This window comes from Pithys albifrons, chromosome 3 (assembly GCF_047495875.1).
Source record: "Pithys albifrons albifrons isolate INPA30051 chromosome 3, PitAlb_v1, whole genome shotgun sequence".
In the NCBI taxonomy this organism is placed as follows: domain Eukaryota; kingdom Metazoa; phylum Chordata; class Aves; order Passeriformes; family Thamnophilidae; genus Pithys; species Pithys albifrons.
Window position 1 is genome coordinate 21,393,474 of NC_092460.1, and position 19,040 is coordinate 21,412,513.

The 19,040-nt window shown below is 39.6% G+C and overlaps 1 long non-coding RNA gene across 2 annotated transcripts in view; it reads right to left on the reverse strand.

The window, feature by feature from the left end:
* LOC139669949 (uncharacterized) overlaps positions 1–19,040 on the reverse strand; it is a 45,781-nt gene that overhangs the window by 10,730 nt on the left and 16,011 nt on the right. The window contains exons 3-4 of one of the 2 annotated variants that reach the window (XR_011697358.1): positions 15,904–15,998; positions 695–820 (exon numbers count right to left, since the gene is read on the reverse strand). This is a non-coding gene — a long non-coding RNA (uncharacterized lncRNA). The remainder of the gene's footprint in view (positions 1–694; positions 821–15,903; positions 15,999–19,040) is intronic. The other variant, XR_011697359.1, reaches the window with a different exon arrangement.

The following is a 19,040-nucleotide window of genomic DNA, read 5'->3' on the forward strand; positions in this document are numbered from 1 at the left end:
CGGCTGGGAAGCAGCTCTGCAGAGAAGGACTTGGGAGTCGTGGTGGACAACAAGCAGTCCACAAGCCAGCAGTGTTGTGCCCTTGTGGCCAAGAAATCCAATGATGTCTTGGGGTGCATTAGGAAAAGCACTGCCAGCAGGTCAAGGGAGTTGATCCTGCCTCTCTACTCAGCACATCTGGTAAGGCACATCTGGAGTGCTGCTCCCCCGCTCAAGAAAAACAAGGAACCACTGGACTGAGTCCAGCGGAGGCCTGTGGAGAGGATGAAGGGCTTGGAGCATCCCTCTTGTGAGGAAAGGTTGAGGAGATGGGCCTGTTCAGCCTTGAGAAGAGACAGATGAGAGGGGATCTCATCACTGTCCATCAGCATCTGAAGAAAAAGGGTCAGAGGATGGACCAGGCTCTGCTCAGTGGTGCTGAGCCATAGGACAGCATCAATGGGCAGAGACTGATGCACAGAAAATTCCACCTAAGCATGAGGAACAACTTATTTACTGTGATGGTGACCGTGCAAGTTTCCCTCACTGGACATATTAATGAACTATCTGCACACAATCCTGTGCCATGTGCTCTGGGATGATCCTCTCTGAGAGAGGGACATTGGAGCAGAAGACCCACTATGTTCCCTTCCAACCTGACCCAGTCTGTGATTCTGTGAAATAAGAAATGGTGGAAGAATTGAACAGTACTCACAATTTCATTGTAAGTAGGGTCAGAGCTTTTTGGAGCTGTTCTTGTTTTTCTTTGACTGACCTCATAAGGATCTGGCAGGAGATAAAATTCAGCATGTGCACTTGGGGCAGAGCCATCTGGGAGTTGCTGAAAAACAAAAAGGTCATAAATATGAATGCTGATGTTCTAGCAAAGAAAACAAATAAAAAGTACCAAATGAAATCTGAAGTTTGGGCAGACACAGAAACAGGTTACATTCTGTGTTCTCTTGGCTAAATTGGAGAGCTAGTGCATTAAATAACAGGAATTATTAGAATTCATCTTAAAATTGAATCAATAATAGAAATTAAATAATACAAGGTAGAATTGCCTATCTTTAATATTTTACATGCTGATGGGAAAACACTTAAGCCTCAATCTACTTTAACAGCTTAATCTGATACGAAGTCTAGTTCTTCCACTTTCCAGAGCAATGCATTGCCAGAGAAACTGGATTTTACCCAGTAAGCCTCTGCTGATTTTAACCCCTAAGTGTCAGTGCTGATGCTGAAAAGAACTGATTGTTTCTAAGGATGTTCAGTAGAACATATTACTATAGAAGAACCGGGAGCAGTTCCTACAGCAGTATGGGCAGAACAGGAATCTTATAATAACAGTCTTTCCAATCTCACCCATCACACAGCTGCAATCTCTCTTTAATTTTCCAGTCCAGGTTACTGAATGATATTCCAGATATTCCATTTTATGGTAGCTACTTGAGATCAGAGCCAATCTATTAACCAGGCTCAGTCATAAGCCAGTGCTGGTGGGTGGAGAGTTTTTTGATAACTTCTGGAAAGCTGTCAGGTTATTCCTAAAGCAATATTAGAATTACTCAGAAAACACATTGGTGTTACTTGAGGCTTCAAAAGAACATGCAAGAAACATAATAACGGAAAACTACGGAGCAGGTATAATTAACCACAAACCCTTGTGTTGGTTACACAGTATATAATCAGAAATCTCAAAATGGGGCATATCAAAATATCAGTAATTTGAATTGTATAATCAGCATTTTAAGCAGCAAGTTTACCCTCAGCTCATAGGCAATCCAGTGACAGGATGCAAATAAGAATACAGGCCAAAAAAAAAGAGATCTTAACACATTTACAACAAATAACGCAGAGTATTATACAGGCACTTGCATTTATATGTCCCATTGTAATTTTATACCTGTCTCAGAATGAAGTAATTTCTCAGATTTTGACTATTCACAGTATGTGTCTGGAAATGGGGGGCTTTCTACAGGCATTATCAACAACATATCCCTGTGATAGGAGAAACCACTGTCTTCTAGCAATAAATAACTTCTCTATTGGGAAGTAAAACTGTGCTTGTGTGTGAGAGCAACCAGTGCTTGCACAACAAAACTCTGGGTTTTGTTACCTGAAATGATTCTTCAAGGCAAATGATGTGGTCAACTGCAAAGTTTATTATTGCTATCATTAACCCTATACAGCATCAAAGGATGCACTAGTCAAATCATTACATATTGTCAGCACCACGTGAATGATTAATATTATTATTGCTAAGCCGCTCCAAGTGCATCTGCTTTAAAATACACAGGGGATTTAGATAGATGGGGTTCAATGGCCAACATAAGAAAGCCATCAAAGGGCAATGAAAGTAACGGGTATTTTCTTAGGACTGAGTACCTCATTGCTAATGCAGGATTTATAACTTACACTGTCCATTTGGAAACCCATCTCTGTTGATCTAGGACTGTACTAAAACTTCAGTCGAGGATTACAAGTACCAGTAAATTGAACACGTCTTAAAAATCAGGAAGGAGAAAAAACTGTAGCCTTAAATATCAGTCCAAGCAACCAGGATTGTAACTATAATCAAGCTCTTCTCAATGAACATCACAATAACTTGAAGGTCAACTGTTTTTACTTATTTCAGACAAATAAGGGAATTTTGCTAAATAAAAAATAAAAAAAAAGTTATTCTTGACTAAGACCTTATCAGCACAACTGCTGAGGGCCAGCACAATGATCTTCACTATCTCCAGCATGGAAATACAGCACAAGGAGATCCCGTAAATCATCCCAGCAGTGAGTTGAATAACCAGGGGGCATGTCAGGATTGATTCTGAAAGCTGAGGTGAGCAGCAGCTGCAAAGGGCACCAAGCTGAGGAGCCCAGGTGGAACGTAATAGGCTACAAACGTAACATGGCTTCATCCATCCTATCCTGGTACCTTTGAACTGCAAACAGGCTCAGCCTGGCATTCACCTGCCAAGCTGATTGTCATGACATTGTTCAACAGGACCTGGGTATCCAGAAGCAGGTGCAATGAAAAGAAATCAGATAAAATTGTCACTATGGATTTGAGTTGCTCTTTGGCATATTCCCTACCCTTCTGTAGCTTACTTTTCCCCAAATCTAAAGAGGGCACTTTATAGCAGTGCTTTGGCCATATGAAACATGGACTGAAAACTGCTTCCTCACTTTTCCTCTGAATGTAGCTAAATGCATGATGAAAGAGGCGAGTGGGAGGGGAGGGTCAATAGAGAAAATCAAACGAGAATATTTTAGCAATTCAGAGGGGAAAACTCAAGGTAGAGTAGTTGCTCTGGGGTATTTCAGAACTAAAGTAAAGCCACTTTTCATCAATAGTAGCAATCAGCAACCAGACTGCTAGAGGTAATTTGAATTGCAGCCACCTGAATTCCAACTAGAGATCTTAGTTCTGGTTGGTGGGTGTTAGTATTTTCTACCTCCCCTGATTTACAGGTGACACTTTCCCATTTCATCTTCCCTTCCTAAGAAGAGGCCAAAAGGCCCCTCCAAATTTCACAATGGTCCCAATCCTCCATTTGCAGTGGCACTGTTATGCCATCAAACAACTGAAAAGCTTCAGCTGAGCACCCTTCCAGCTGGATCTTCCACTTCTCAGCTGCCCTCCCCTGATATGACACCACAAATCTAATTAGGGACTCCAACTCTTTAAAAGGTTCTGTCTCACTACAGACTAGTAATTTAAACCTACGGATTAAAGGCAGTTATAATCCAGACATGGCCTTACAAGAGCTCCTAGGGTGAGTTTATGCTGGTTTCTCTTTAGACTGGCAAAAGAGTTGATTTTTTTTCTTGTGAAGAAACTGCTTCACCATAGCATTTCTTGAGGCAAGACTTGCAATGGAAGGAGCTGTACTTTGCTAGACATGCCCTAGCAGGGACAAGGAGTGGTCTTCACAGTCTGACAGTCATAGGGTAAAAACAAGAGCGGGATTAACATGGCAGAAAAATCTTTATAAATATTAAGTAGGTAGAATTTGAAGTTTTATTAAGACATCTGACATAGCAGTCAAAAAACCCCAAGGTTTTGGGCAAGCTAGTTCTTTCCCAGGTTTCATATATGTGTTGAGCATTGAATTAAAAAAGAATGAAAAATAAAAGAAAAACACAACAAAAATCAGAAATATTTCTCTTACTAAAGATTATGTCTTCAATCACATTTAGTGAGCAAACTCATTGGATTGTCCTTTCACTTCCAATTCAGACTGCATTGGCATGTTTATAAATTTAGATAAACCTGACCTAAAACACAGAATCACAGAATGGGCCAGGGTGGAAGGGACCACAGTGGGTCATCTGGTCCAACCTCCCTGCTCAAGCTGGGTCATCCCAGAGCACATGGCACAGGATTCTGGAATACCTCCAGTGAGGGAGACCACACCTTCTCTGGGTGACCTATCCCAGTATGCAGTCATTGCACAGTAAAGAAGTTCTTCCTCCTGTTCAGGTGGAACCTCTGCCTTTGCACCAAAGACAATCTGTTGTGGTGAGTCCATTATAAACACAGAGAAAGATTGCTAGCAAGCTTATGAGTGATTCTAAAATCCAGCAAAACCCCATAGTTTGAGTTGGGCCAGAAATAAAATCAAATGATACCTTGGGAATGGCATTTTGCGCTTTAGAAAACCTTTATATCTTGAATGCACTTGTGATCAAAGAAATAGAAAAAATCCCAAGGTGTTAGATTGAATTTTATTTATGTTTAATTCGGTAGTCATTTCATTCGCTCAAAATAAAGGGATTTTTACTTCCTTCAGAAGAAGCTAATCCCAATTTAAATTACTATCTTAAATCTTGCATTGTGTAAGCTTGCAAATAAATCCAAGCTATAAAATCTGTAAGGCTGAAAAGGTAAAAAACCAAGCTCCCAACAGAAAGGCCACAGGTCTCCTTGATACGTCTCTGGACAAAATAACCACAAAAAACCCCACTGTTTTGATCTGCCAATAAAAAAAAAAAGATTTGAATTTAGAAGCTGACTCGAATTTAGAAGCTGACTCCCTGTGCTCTCTTCAAATACAGCCAAGTGATGGAATGATTTTCTCAGAGAATGATCATCCTACCTGTCCTTGATAACGATGGATGTTTTTAAGGAACTCAGTTACAACTGCCTGTATATAGGTTTAATAAAGCAGTTTATTTTATTTTTTCTTCTAAAGTCAGGCAGAAGGTGATAGAAATATTTAAAAATGAGTGGGAGTGAGGGAGAGGAAATAATACTCTGGATTTACTTCTTTCCACATCTCTAGTTCCATACTGAAAACGTAATACAGACCTGTATCTGTTATGACTATGTTCCATTTATCACTCTAAATTTATTTTGCAAAACCCCAAAAGTTGATACTTACTTACAGAAACCAACACAGATAGGTTATGTACTGTATAATTTAATTTTAAATGTAATAGCTGTAGCTGGGAAATAATAGATTAAATTCAATTAATTTTTCCACAAGAATTATATTATCCTAATGACCTTTCTCCCTTGATCATTACTAATCAACCTCAACTCTCCTAAAAGAAGAACTCTTTGTTAGCATTATGATAGGCCTAACTACTTCAAAATTTGCCATACATTAAACTATTTAGTATTTAGCAGCAATATGAATTTTGGGCCATACTCCTATGAATTTTAAGGAAAGTTTTATGATTTATAAAATATGTATTTAATGACAATTTATTGTAAAACATTTTCAACTCGTGTCTTTGTGACATAAAATTTTCTTTTCAGTTGACTTTTGCCTCACATTTAAATCATGCCATCAGTTTCTGTTAGTGTTAGACATGCAGATCACCTTTTGTGTTAGAGTGAAACAGATTGATGGCTCCTGAACATTTGATAGCTCCAGCTGCTGTTCTCTTTTTCCCATCTTTCATTTTCAACCATCTTGACAGTAAAAAATAATGATCAAAGGTAACTTGTATTAACTAATGCCACCTTTCCTCCTCTATAAATAACTTCCTTTCTTCCCAAGAATTAATTTCCTGGACATTTTCAAATCTCAGTTGCTTTCTTTATTTTCTTCAATGAAAAAGAATCCCAGATAGCCAGGCTTTAGAAAGGCTCCATTTTCAGCATCTGCCCCCAAATAAAAATAACTCACTTTTTCCAGTAGTTCTCTCACTTTTCCTATTCTTTACCTTCATCTTCTGTTCTTACATACACTGCTATAAGAATTTATTTACATAGTGAAGGAAGGACTCCAAAATATTCCTAAATGTTTAATATCGAGATACCTTTCATTCTTAAAAATCATATCACTAGAGTAAGTGGTTAGAAAAAACCCTCATGGCTACAAAGCAAAATATCTATATATGAAGTGGAGACATTAGGTGGATTTATTATCCGATAAAGGAGGATTAGAAAAAAATCCACAGAAGAAATCAGCCTTGCACCACAGTAACTTTTATAAATTAGTAGCTGCTTCTAGACTAAATTAAAATTAGTAAGAAAAGCCATCACTGCTGCTACACTGTCTTTCATTTTCTTGGAGTCCCCATGTAACATAGTAGAGAAAGGCTAAGTCCCGTCTTTCAAAATTGCAGCCTAATTAGCAAATACAGCCTTCGACTTAGGAAAAGAGAACATCCTCTGGGCTACTTCTAAACTTAGAGAGCTGAGAAATTTGTAATACAAAGAGGTTCCTTCAAAAACAGATTAATAAGATATATAAACCTTCAGGACAAACAGGATTATTGTGTGAACAGGTGGTTATGTTGTTATTCGTAAATCCTAACATGGTACCAAAGATCCTTCCTTGTTTCTCCTTTGAACTCTGCATATCTCAAAGCACTGAACACCTCTATTCCACTCTGCTACTAAGCTTTTCATTTTCCTCTCACAGAATATCTTCAAATTGCTTCAAAGAAAATTTAAAATAAAATCACATTTGCAGTAATTAAATAATAATTAGAGAAGAAGATAATCCACTATATCACTGTAATGTACCCTGCACTCTCTGCTATTTGCAAGACAAACCAGAAAAGCAATTGGCCAAAAGTGATTGCACAAATAAGGTGTCTTTTTTACCCAAGTGCTTTTTGCACTTAAAATTTGAAAATACTTAACTGTTTCTCGGCAAGATCAGAGCCATTGTATTACGTTTTTTGATCAAACTTTTCCCCCTCTCTTCTCTGTGAGCAGCCTCATTCCTATTCCTAAGTTCTTTCCTTTCTCATGCATGCATCTGAGTATGCACATGAAGAGAGAAGACATGCCTTGACAGAGGCCACTGACACAGAGGCCAATGGCAAGGCAACCAAAGAAATTAGGTTTACCTCAATTCAATGCAGGGAAATAAAAAGATTAGTTGGTTTCAGAACAATATATATTTTGTTGTCAGGAAAGCTCTGTAAAGCATTTTTTGAGCAGGCATTTTCTACGTTTCAGAAACCTGCCAGTGTCAGTAGAGTGAGCCTCCAGATGGTTTTGTCAATAACTATGATAAAAATGCAGAGATGCTCTATCTATAGTATTGATTTGAATATCCAGATATAGCCTGTGTCCAGTACCTTCAGCATCCTCCTCAATTCACCTGTAGTAGAGCAGCCAGGACTTGTGCAGCCTGGCTGTGAGGAACAGCTGGTTACGCTGCATTCCTGACAGGAAGAACTGTGCTGGCAAAAATAGGGTCTGGAGCTGTCCTGAGCCACAAAATCTCTGAAGAGTAACCCAACAACCAACGCTCTCAAAGGTCACTGAGAGGTAGGGAAAGCATCTCAGTTAACACTCTGCAATGAATACACCAGTCCTGGGCAAAATGTCTTGGTGCTCACCTGTCCTGGTGTGTACGTGAGGAAGGTATATAAGTGTTCTGAAAAGTTTGAGCTGATCTCTGTAATGCTGTTGAGGAAGGAGGCCAGAAAAAGATTCAACCTTTCATACTGTGGATATCTCCTGGCTTGGCTTGGTTACATTGCCCCCATGTTGGTGCCTGGCCCCATTTGAGACACATAAGACGATTGAGATATCTGCAGAAACTGCCAGACATGACACAGGACTTACCTGGGCCCTCCTCTCCTACAGTGGCAGCTGCTGGCCAGAGGGGACATGTTTGGTCATCTCCTGTATACTCAGGAAAATGAACTGGGGTTTAAGTCTCCACTGATCAAATGAGAGCTTAGTCATCTAGGCGAGGATCCAGTTTCTAAAATACTGCTGCCTCATGTCACCACAGACGACAGAAGGTGCGTGTGGAGCTGTAAATATGACATAGGCTTTATGGGAGAATGGACCATTCTGCAGTGGTCACTGGAGGTCTAGCAAAATAATTCATGGTATTTGAAACAACCATGGTCAGGCAGCTGATCCATGACAACGTGATGGAAATGTGATTCCATCACATCATGTGTCTAAGCACCTTAGTTTCAAACTGATTCCCACTCCAAGTAGACCAAGGAACACAGACAGTGGGATTTTCAAAGTGAACAAGAATTACTTTTTAATATTTAACAAAACCAGGTTTTGTTTGATTGTTGGTTTTTTAAGGAGAAAGACAGTGATGGGAAACTGGCTGGATCCTGAAAGATTCAGGGCTTTCTAAGAACTACATAAAAAGTTTCTGATCTGCTTCAGTCATTTGAGAGGAAAGCCCATCTAACTCTGCTTAAATGAAGTAAATAAAATAAAAGCTGGCTGTGATACCAAGGTCACAAGAGTTTCTCTCCCAAGCCTTTATAGAGCTCTGAAACCAGAAAGGAGAAGAAATGCACTGAGGTGTACCACTGATGCCATGTTTAAAAGGAAGAATTTATTGTCTCGATGATCCAGAAAAGTTGTATATCAGGGCAGACAGTTCCAAACGGAATGGGCAAGAGTTCGTAAAACCACAGGACTATGACTGCCATGTAAAACAGGCTCTTGCCTTTTACAGGCCAGCAGCAGCAGCAGGCAAGAAGGGATGGAATTTAGCTCCAGCAAGTAATGACACAGCTTTGTCTGTGTTTATTACTGTTTCTGAACAAACAACATAGGAAAAGAATGGCTTGTGTCCCTACCCAGCCCACTCAGAGCTAATTCTATCTCTGAACTCTGACAAACCTCTGGCCCTTCACCAATGCTCAGGACTATATTACTGGGTGCTCTATATAGCTCCATGTGGGCACAAACAAAAGTCACTAAGGCTGCAAAAATAATGTAAAACAGGTGATTATATAACCATAGTGCAAATCTATTAAGTAAATGTACAACTCCCAGTAAAAGATTTGAGCAAGAATCACATAGTTGGTTTGGGGTTTTTTGCTGTAAGTGAAAGAGGTAACAAGACATTCTAGGTTCTAGATCTTTAAGTAATTTAAGTCCGCTTTTTTTGTGTACATAGATGAAAGAAGTCAAGGTTCAGTCATGCTTTAAAATATTATTATTATGTGGATAAGCAATGTTGGAGCAGGATGTATAATGCAGACAGCGGATTTCATGAACCAGTCTCTGGTGGTCTTATTTCAGAATTACCACCAAACCCATAAAGAAACTAAATTCCATTGCTTTCAACCCTATATTATTGTTGTGCTTAAAACACTTAATTTTCAAATGACTATTTAATCTTAGAGTCTAAGACACTGGCTAAGACTGATTGAGTTTGACCCTTAGAAACATAGATCCCAGAATTTCTTTCTTTTGAATAAAGTACAGAGAACAAGCACATAAGACAAAACCCCATTTCACTTTCCCTTTGAAAACACTCAGGATTACGAGCATTGCTGACTGTTAAAGGGCATGAAAGAAAATTAGCTTTAGAGAAAAGAAACATAAGCAAATGCTGTTCTGTTTTTATCTTTTTGTCACATACATATTATTTTCTCTCCTTGCCTAGGCCCAGATAGTAAGCAAATATAAAAATGCACAAAGAACAGCGAGACTGTTATCTGTGTCTTTATCCTGCTCTATTTTTCTTCTCAATTTCTTAATTAATTACAAAAGTCAGTATATACCTGATCCAGACTATTTTTAATTTCTCAAACTGTGAAGAGCTCCATTCACTTTTCTTTTGATTATTCTAGAACTTGCCATATCCCTTTGCAAGAAAGCATTTCATTATAGGAGGCATGCGACTTCTGCTCCTTAATTAGTTCTCATTACTTCTACTTACGCTTTTGCTCAATGTTGTAAGTAATTCTTCTTGAACCTTGCCACCTTCTCCCTTAAATATTGGCACAATTGACTTGTGTCCGTGTTAGTCTGTTTTAACTAAGTTAAATTTTAGTAACCATAAATCACTCCTGAAGAAACAATCACTCCCAAGTAACCCTACTGAGAATAGTTCTTTGAACTTGTATTCTAGTTAAAAAAAAACATCCTGAGAGAAATATGTTGCTATCAAAGCCTTAAAAAGATGAACTACTTTCTTTCTGCACTATGACACCAGGATCTGGCCTTTCTCATTGGCATCTCAGAGCAACCTCATGTCTCACCATTTGCTTGTTTTATCTTCACATTACTGTGGGGTATAGATCTCTACCTCCCTGAGGAAATACTTTTCATTTGTCCAAGATGGTTGTAGGGCTATGGAAATTACTTTCATTCTCTTGATCTTGCTCTGTCTCCACTATTATTTTTAATGTCTTCTTCATTTGCAACCAGTGGCAAATTTAATTTATGTTCGCTTTCATCTCCCAGATCACTCATATTATTAAACAGAGCTCACTGTTTGTTGGTTTTTTTTTTTTGCTTATTCAACACATATCATCTATGTAAGGAGTTACTTATTTAAAAATGAGCAGTTATAATTTAGAGCTGAGGCAGTACTGTGACTGTGACAGATTAAGGGGTTTAACGAGAAACAATAACACAACTTTCTGTACAACATATTTGTCAAACACCTTTCATAACAAATATGTATGAATCCAACAGTAATCCCTGTGCCACAAGAACAGACCTCATCTCTTTCCAATATAAACTGCTGCTGAGTAGTAGCAAACTTTGTTTAGAGGTGTTCAGCTAATTTTCAGTCTAAAAGAGAACATAGTCTATCTAAGCTAATTTTCTTTCATTTAAAAACTAAAAGCATTTTCTATGACTATAAAATTGAATCCAAATTCTTTAAAAACTAGAGTTAGTACAAGAGCTCTTTTCCCATGACTTTTTATTTTGTTTTCCTGCACCAGTCTAGGGAGAACTTCATCTGAATGTGTTACCTCCCTCTATCAGCCAAGCTGTTGATTTCATTCTGTCACTGATACTCTCTGGATAAGTGTTGTTCAGCTCAAGGAGATTTTTTTTTCCACTTGTTTTCCATCCTTGGATGACCAGGCTTGCCTCCCTATGCAACTTCATTCCAATCACTGCTGACTGATCCATGGGCTGCAGCAAGGAAAGCCATATACATTCATAAATATTCTGAAAGGATAATGTAGCTTTTTATTTAGCTGGCAGGCATTGCGTTCTTGGCAGGTAGTGTATATTTTTCATTGAAATTTATATAATGATAGTCATAAAGTGTAAAAGTTGGTAAGCTCATGAGAGGAACCATGGGAACCAACCAAGACTGAAGAAAAATCCCCAAGCCTTACCCAATCAAGCTGCAGACAAAACCCAGCAAAGGTAGCAGAGCATCTACCTGTACTGTATCTGGGAACTCCCCTACAGCCCTGTACCTGCAGGCTTAAATTTCACCCCTTTGGTTTTGGGAAAGCTTGGCTCTCACCTTTCTTCCCAACACATTTAAGCCATCACATCTCACAAACATTTTTGGAAGCAATTTGTACTTGGATTGCATAGGATATGGAATGGAAAGAGGCTGGATGTCTGTGTAAGCCTAAAGCTGATTACTAAATTCGTCACCCACATATCAGCTATCCCAGAATCATTAATCACCAAGAGTGGTACATGACAGCTTCAGAGCTTTTATAAAAGGAAAGCTGGAAGTAGTTTTGCAAAGATCTGTAGGAGTTTATTTTTCTTCCAGCAAATTTTCCCCCTGTAAAACTGGTTCTGAATTCATCACCCATGCACGCTTTCCTGAATTCTAGTAACATTTTACATTTATTGGCATGAGGTTGAGGATACGTTGGCTTTGTTTCTCCTCCCCTCTAGCCCTGAGGAGTTATTCTGTCCACAAGAAGTAATGGGCAAAAATGTTTAGCAGTGAGGATTGAAAGTTTAGCTGCTTCTCTGGGAAAACAGGGCATGCCTGAAGTCATGGTAATGAAATGAGCAGGAAAAGCAGACTTCCTCCTGAGCCAATGCTGAACAGCTGTGAAACAGGCAAGGAAATATGTTAGCCAAACTTATGAACTTCCAAAGTGGCTTCTTCTGTTTCCTCTGGTGGTTTTTTTGAGGAGTGGGCAAGCCCAGCAGCACCAGCAGCCTGCCTGTATTTGGCTGTGTGGAACTAATCTAGCTCACAGTCTGCCCCGTTTGAGACCTGGTAGGGTCTTGATATTCCCCATTCTCTGTGTTGGTTAATACAGATGAATGGAATTGAACCTGAACATTTCAAGTTCAAAACTTATGTGTATATCAATTTTCATAAATCCATCTCCACACCTTCTGTGCTGATCTACAAGCCACATTATTAAGGTAGATGAGCGCTCCCTGTGCTCCTGTTCCTGCCTACTGCTGGTTTTCTGAGTATTGTTGCTGCCACAATTGGACTGGTTTTGTTCTTAGCTAACAAATCCTTTCAGATGCCAAATCAAACCTCCCCTGGGCTCCTGTATTTTCCTCCTAAGACCACTTATAGCGCTTTGCCACGTACTGTGCTATTGTGTGTGAAGAATAAGCCTGCCCTGTCTCATCCCCTCCAGCTGCCACATCCTCCATGACTTCAGAGGCCAAACACTACAGGGCTCTATGGTTTTCATCCCTATACAAATGTTTCCTTCTATCCCAGCCTCACTTTATTAAGGTAGTTGGATTTAAACTTTTTTTCCCTCAGCAGTCATGGTGATGCCATTCAAATCATAAGAAGAAGCAGAAAGCCATCTGACTTACAGAATCTCAGAATTCAAATGAAACCATGAATTGCTAAAGGGAATCTTGAGACTGAAACATTTTTAGTATCTTATAAATATCTGTTTAAAGGAACTTGTCTTCATTGTGCACCCACAGTCTTAAACTGTAGGCAAACATTAACAACCAGTCTTAACATCTCTGTGTTCAAACAGTTTCCTTGGCTGCAAGCATTTTCTCAGTGAAAAAATACAGCTTTCTCTTTACAGAAGGTTTGATTAGGTTAATGGTCCTTTCCAGTCCCAAAATCTCTAAGGCTGTTCTTCTCCAATATTTGTCTTTGAAGAATTTTTGATAAAGTTTTCTTCAAGCAGGACAGGCTTTCCTAATGCATGCCTGAAATGTCACGGTGGTAAGGGAGAGGATGTTGTGAAGCTGATCTAGGGATAACTGACTTGTGGTCTGCAGCAAATCTGGCACATGTGGGTGCATCAGATCAGAAGTGCCTGCACTGGGGAGTCCATGCTGCACCTATAGCTCTCCACTGCTATAGCATTTTTCCTCTATGACATTCCAGATGAGAGGGGAAATTTCCTTCAGGAAAAGTGCCTGCAAAGCTAGACTATTGCAGTCTCTTGGCTTCCTCCTGTAAAGAAGGTGTGACACTTGACAATGGCTATAAACACCAGCTCCTTAGGAAGCCCCTTGTGAATTGTGCATCAATAAAGGATTTTCACAACACAATCTAGAAGTCCTATTAAAACCCCTAGAAGTAAACCCACACAAATACTAAATAAAATTTATTTACATGGATCGAATGTCTCTATCACAGTTTCTGTCAGTTCTGTGAAGCTCTGTTTGGGATTAATTTGGCCTACTACAATTATTTTCACATCTGAACACATCATAAAATCTCTTTGCAGACATAAATTAAATAGAGAAGAGCAGCACAAAAATTATTTACTATAATTTATGAAATAAGATAGCAAAGTAATCTCTGCACAGATGAACAACTAAAATATAATTAGGGAGATTCTGCAAAAGACTGAATATACCTGAAATAGCTTTAACATGCCTTGAATAATCTATGATCTTGGCATACTTTTAAAAACCCTGTTCAGCTCAACCAAAAGAAAGCAAGGCAACGCAAGGCAAGGCAAGGAAAAAGAAAAGAGAGCACTTCAGAAAGATGGATCTATATGACTGAAAAGATGACAAGTTTACTAATTGGATTAAGAACCTTCCTATTACAGGTTGCCAGTCTGAAGTCAGTCCAGTATCACGGTATCCCGAAGCACTACTATTTCATATTTAAGATCAGATGATGAAGGATGGATGGCCAGATGGAAGGAAGGAATTGGATGCCCAAGATTTAAAAACATGATTGCCTAGGTTAGGCTGCCAAAACAATGACCTTATTTTCAAGTCATGAATCATTGCCAGTCTTACAGAGTGGGACTCCTACCACTTCTCTGCAAACTCACTAAAATGGATTCTAGTTGCCTACTTACAAAAGCAGACTAAAACTTAAAGTTATATTGTCCCTTTCCAAAAAATGAAGAGAACTGAACTCTGGATTTCACGTTTACACTACACTGCTATCTGTGCTGTAATTTATTTTAACCTAATTAAATGGCTGAAACTTCTGCAGAACACAGTTACGAGCCTATACACTTCAAATAATAGAAATAAGTAGAAAGACTAACTCCAACACCCATTAACTCTGTTTCTGTGCATCTCCACATCACCTGCTTGAACTCTCAATGGCATCATCAGCAAGGCAACCACTTAAATATACCCCTCCTACACACTAGAACTTACCAAAAGTTTATCAAAGTCACTTACATTTAAAAAGCACCACAGAAAAAATAAAGAGGGTCTTATGATACATCCTGAAGGTAAAGTTTTCTAAATTGAACCTGTCAGTGAAGGCTGATCTCACCTGTCAAAGTGGCACACAGGAAACAGAAAACAAGTCTCAGGACAGAGATGTCTTAGATGTTACAGACCAAAATGAACATGCTTGAATTGCAAATCAGAAGCCAGAGTGGCCAAGAGAGAACAGTCAGAGCTACATAAACCTCATGTGTCTCATACAACTACTTAAGCATTTGGCCTTATTTTATTACTGGTTAGTGCTCACATAAACTCCTTACTTTGGCCCCATTTATGGAAACCTGTTGCAATCCACTTTGGGATGGAGGTGGTATCAGTGTATGCAAAGAGAACCCACACCAGTTAATAAATGCTTTAATCCCTAGCTAAACAAAGATGGGATCTCTTGGCACAACCATTACTTGAGATGTGAGCCACTGAGAATTCAAGAGCACACCTGGGTGCTGAACTCATTACAGAACAACTGACATGCTCCCTCAGCTGAGAGATCACACGTGACCCAGGGAGGTCTCTCAAGACACTTTATCAGCCAATTCCACCTGCCTTCTGCTGCAGGAGCACTGCCAGCTTCCCCCTGCCATAGCCAGGCTCCAGGAACACACAGCACTTACCTCTCAGCCTCCTGACAGAGGCTGTGTTATGAAGCTGAGCATCACCCCACCAAATGACATTGCTGGTTAAAATACACCACTGCTCTCTCTGCTGAGCTCTGCCCTGTTCATAGACAGTCATGCTGGACTAGAAGGAAATGTATGGATAATCAATCCATGATTCCAGACTGACATGCTACAAAAAGTCATGCTGCTGCTCAGTGCCTCATATCTGACCGGTATCAAAATGTGTCAGCTGAGAGGGCCAAAACAGTATCAAAATTGGTTTTCCTGGAAAAGACCATTACCAGCCACTCAGGAAACCCAGTTTCTGTACCTGTCCCACACCATACTGAGTGAGCTCAAATGAAAAAAAAATTGTTAAATGATGACAGAGCAGTACTGTCATTACTTTGAGCTAAAATTACTTATCCTAGAAAGGGGAAGATTAATGTTTTCACAGTACTCTGCAAATACAAGGACTTATGAACTATACATCACAATGAAAGTACTCACAATGTTCCTCATGTGTTTCAACATTATTGTCAGGCGTGTGTTCTCGTAGGATATGACTAATTCTACTCCAGTCTTATGACCAGTTGACTGAGGACCTAAAAAATGCCAAATAGTTGGATTTTTTAGTTAACACCACAGAGGAAGTAGATCTGTAAAATATTTAAGTGTACATAAACTAATATATAAAAAGAATCTACTACATGTTTAAATCAGGGATGAAATTAGGACACAGATAAGGGGTGTGATGGAAGAAAGTGGTCTGACATGCAGTGCTCATTTTCTTTCCTGCTTATGAACTGACAGTGAGATTTTTTGTTTTCTAATTGCCATCAATCTGAAATTCAGTGGGAAATTTATGCTTGAGTGACAAATAATTGGGTGGGTTTTTGGCAGTCATTGATGACATTATTCACTATTGATGCAGAGCTCTTGTCTGGTTAAAAACACTTGTTTGTTTGTTTTTTCAGTTCCCAACAGAAAAAAACAAAAAAAGAAAAAGAAAGGAAAGAAAACAGAGCAAGTTTCCCAACTACTTCCAAAACAAATTAGAGAAACAACATCTACATCTGTCATACATAAATTCTCCCTTTCTCATTCTGTACTTTTACTGTTCCAGGGTGGTTTCCATGCAACCTATTGCTTTCATAGATTTTTCTACTACGACAAACTTTAACTCCACTCCCACTGAAAAAAAAAACATTTTTCATTTTCCAAGCAAGAAGGATCAGTCCCCTAATGCAGAAGAAATGACTAAGCATGTCTCATTCCATCTCTCTGCTGAGGCACTGAGCCAGCTGTCCTCACTGCCCCAAAGGTGTGTCCTTGAAGCTGGGTAGGTAAGGTGGTTTACTTGTCCCACAGAGACAGCAAAGAAACTACAGCTGCCTTTTAGCACAGTAAACCAGGTAACGGTGAACACAAGCCCTCCTTGATGTCTATCTGACCTTCTTATCTGGCAGTGTTTCACCTGAGCAGGGTGGTCATGAGCCGTTTTGCACCACCTAGTCTGAGACCTGGGGTCCTCCCCACGTGGTCACAGTCACAGACAGTCCAGACATTGCCTGTGTGAAGTAACCTGGTTTTACTTACGCAAACAGAGCTTCACTTAGTTAGAACAAAGCTGTATTACAACCAGTATTACGTATTTACTGTGCTTGAAAAAATAAGAACTGTCGTGCTAACTTTAAGGACAAAACAGCGATGCCTCGTGAGCTGGGGGTCTGTTCTCCTGCCTCCCCATTCAAGAATTAGCTGAGCTTGAGACCTCAGACAGAGAAGTCCTTCCCCCCTGCATGCACCTCGGGATCTGTCACTGACACACCAGCCTTAAACCCACTGCAGGGTGAGATAATGACATGAGACAAGAGAACATAGCAGCAATTAATTCTTTAAAAAAAAACATATCTTCTAAGAAGCAGAAGGAATGAGAAATGATGATGAGAATGAAAGAACAGCTATCATGCATAAGGGTTAGGCACTGTCAACAAGAGGCTTTTCAGAGAGCATCAGGACTGCTGACCCTCGGCAGCAGGCAGGGCTCCCACCTCTCCCTTCCAGCCCCAGCAGACACCTGTGCACTCTGTCACACTCATGCTCTCTCCTTCCCACACGTGCAGCCGAGCTCTTACAGTCAGTGTTGTGAGAGCAAGAAATCAAACTCCCTCTCCTCAGCCTTTCCCCTGTTGTTCAGCAGAGTAGGCAGCAGAGGAGAAGTTATAATGAATACACAACACTGGCTGTGTTTTTTTCTGAAGGAACCAAACGTGTAGCCTCTGCAGTGAACAGAGACTAAAATAACTGCAAAGCAGACAGAATGATGGTGGTGTCATGTACTATTGGCAGCCAGAGAGCCAGTGAAATTGCCATTTATCCTAAGGAAAGGAATTAAAATGAATTTAAAGGAACACAATGTGTACATGCAACTGCCATAATATAATTTTTCCAGGCAGCCTGGATAACAACACTTCTGAGTTTCTGATGTTTGGAATTTTAGAATATGAATCCATCTCCAATTTCGTCCCTTTCGAGATACAAAAATACATTTTTAATCACATCCTAATTAGAGAAGGGCCTGAAAAACTCTTTAATTGAATTGAAATCTTGAGCAGAAATCACTAAGCTGAGAGTTAGAAGACTGAGTTGCAGCTCTTCATTTGTTATTCTCCCTTATGAACTTTGACAAATCACTTGGCAAGACTGTACCTTATTTAATTTCTTGTGGTATGCAAATAAGAGCAGGGGGGAGAGGAGATGAAAACTCCATGAACCAGACAATGCCGAAGTTTTTTCCAGGGTAATAAGAAGTCCATAAAAATTAGTTCCTCCTCTCTTCATGCAAAGCAACTTTACCTTTTTTTTTTTTTTTAAAGTTGTGAGTCCTCTTGCCTCTAAGTTGCAACAGACGTGTCGAATTCTAGACCATTATTCCCCATCAGATCTCCGAAGCTAAGCAGGGTCAGCCCTGGTTAGTACTTGGATGGGAGACCTCCCGGGAATACCGGGGGGTGTAGGTTCTAGTCCTGAGGACTTCACTGTCACCGTCCAAACTCGCTCGACTGTGGCAGATGAACCTTAAGAGTTAAAGGTTGGGGCCAGTTCTGTGCACACTATGGCTCACCTAAAAAATCCACTGCACAGGCTCAAAGGACACACCCATGTGAGCAGAGCCTTTCCCAAATCTTCATTCTCGAAGCCTAGCCGTGATGATGATGTTTACACACAGCATAACACAAAGGAAGTTGTGTTTTAGTGTAAAGGCATAATTCACTTGTGGGGCTCTGTTAATTTTGTGAATTGCAGTGAGTCACCCTGAGTGGTTAATCAAGAGCAGTTAAGCATTTCAGAGGCTAAATTACATCATCACAACCCAGCTGATCCCTGTGCCTTCCCTCTCCTACCAGCATTACCAGTGCCTTTTTTTGCATTACTTAACTTTTACAGTGTGGTCATATATCCAGTCAAGGAACTTCTCTGTGGGATTTGGCCATGTTTAAATTTTTTAAAAAAATTTACTTTTAAATAATAAATGTAAATAAGTTTCTAACAATATGGAAAAGGAAGTCTGAAACAGACTCTATGTGCATGACTATTACTAAAATATTTGCTCTTACTATGTGATAAACTGGGTATTAATGGAA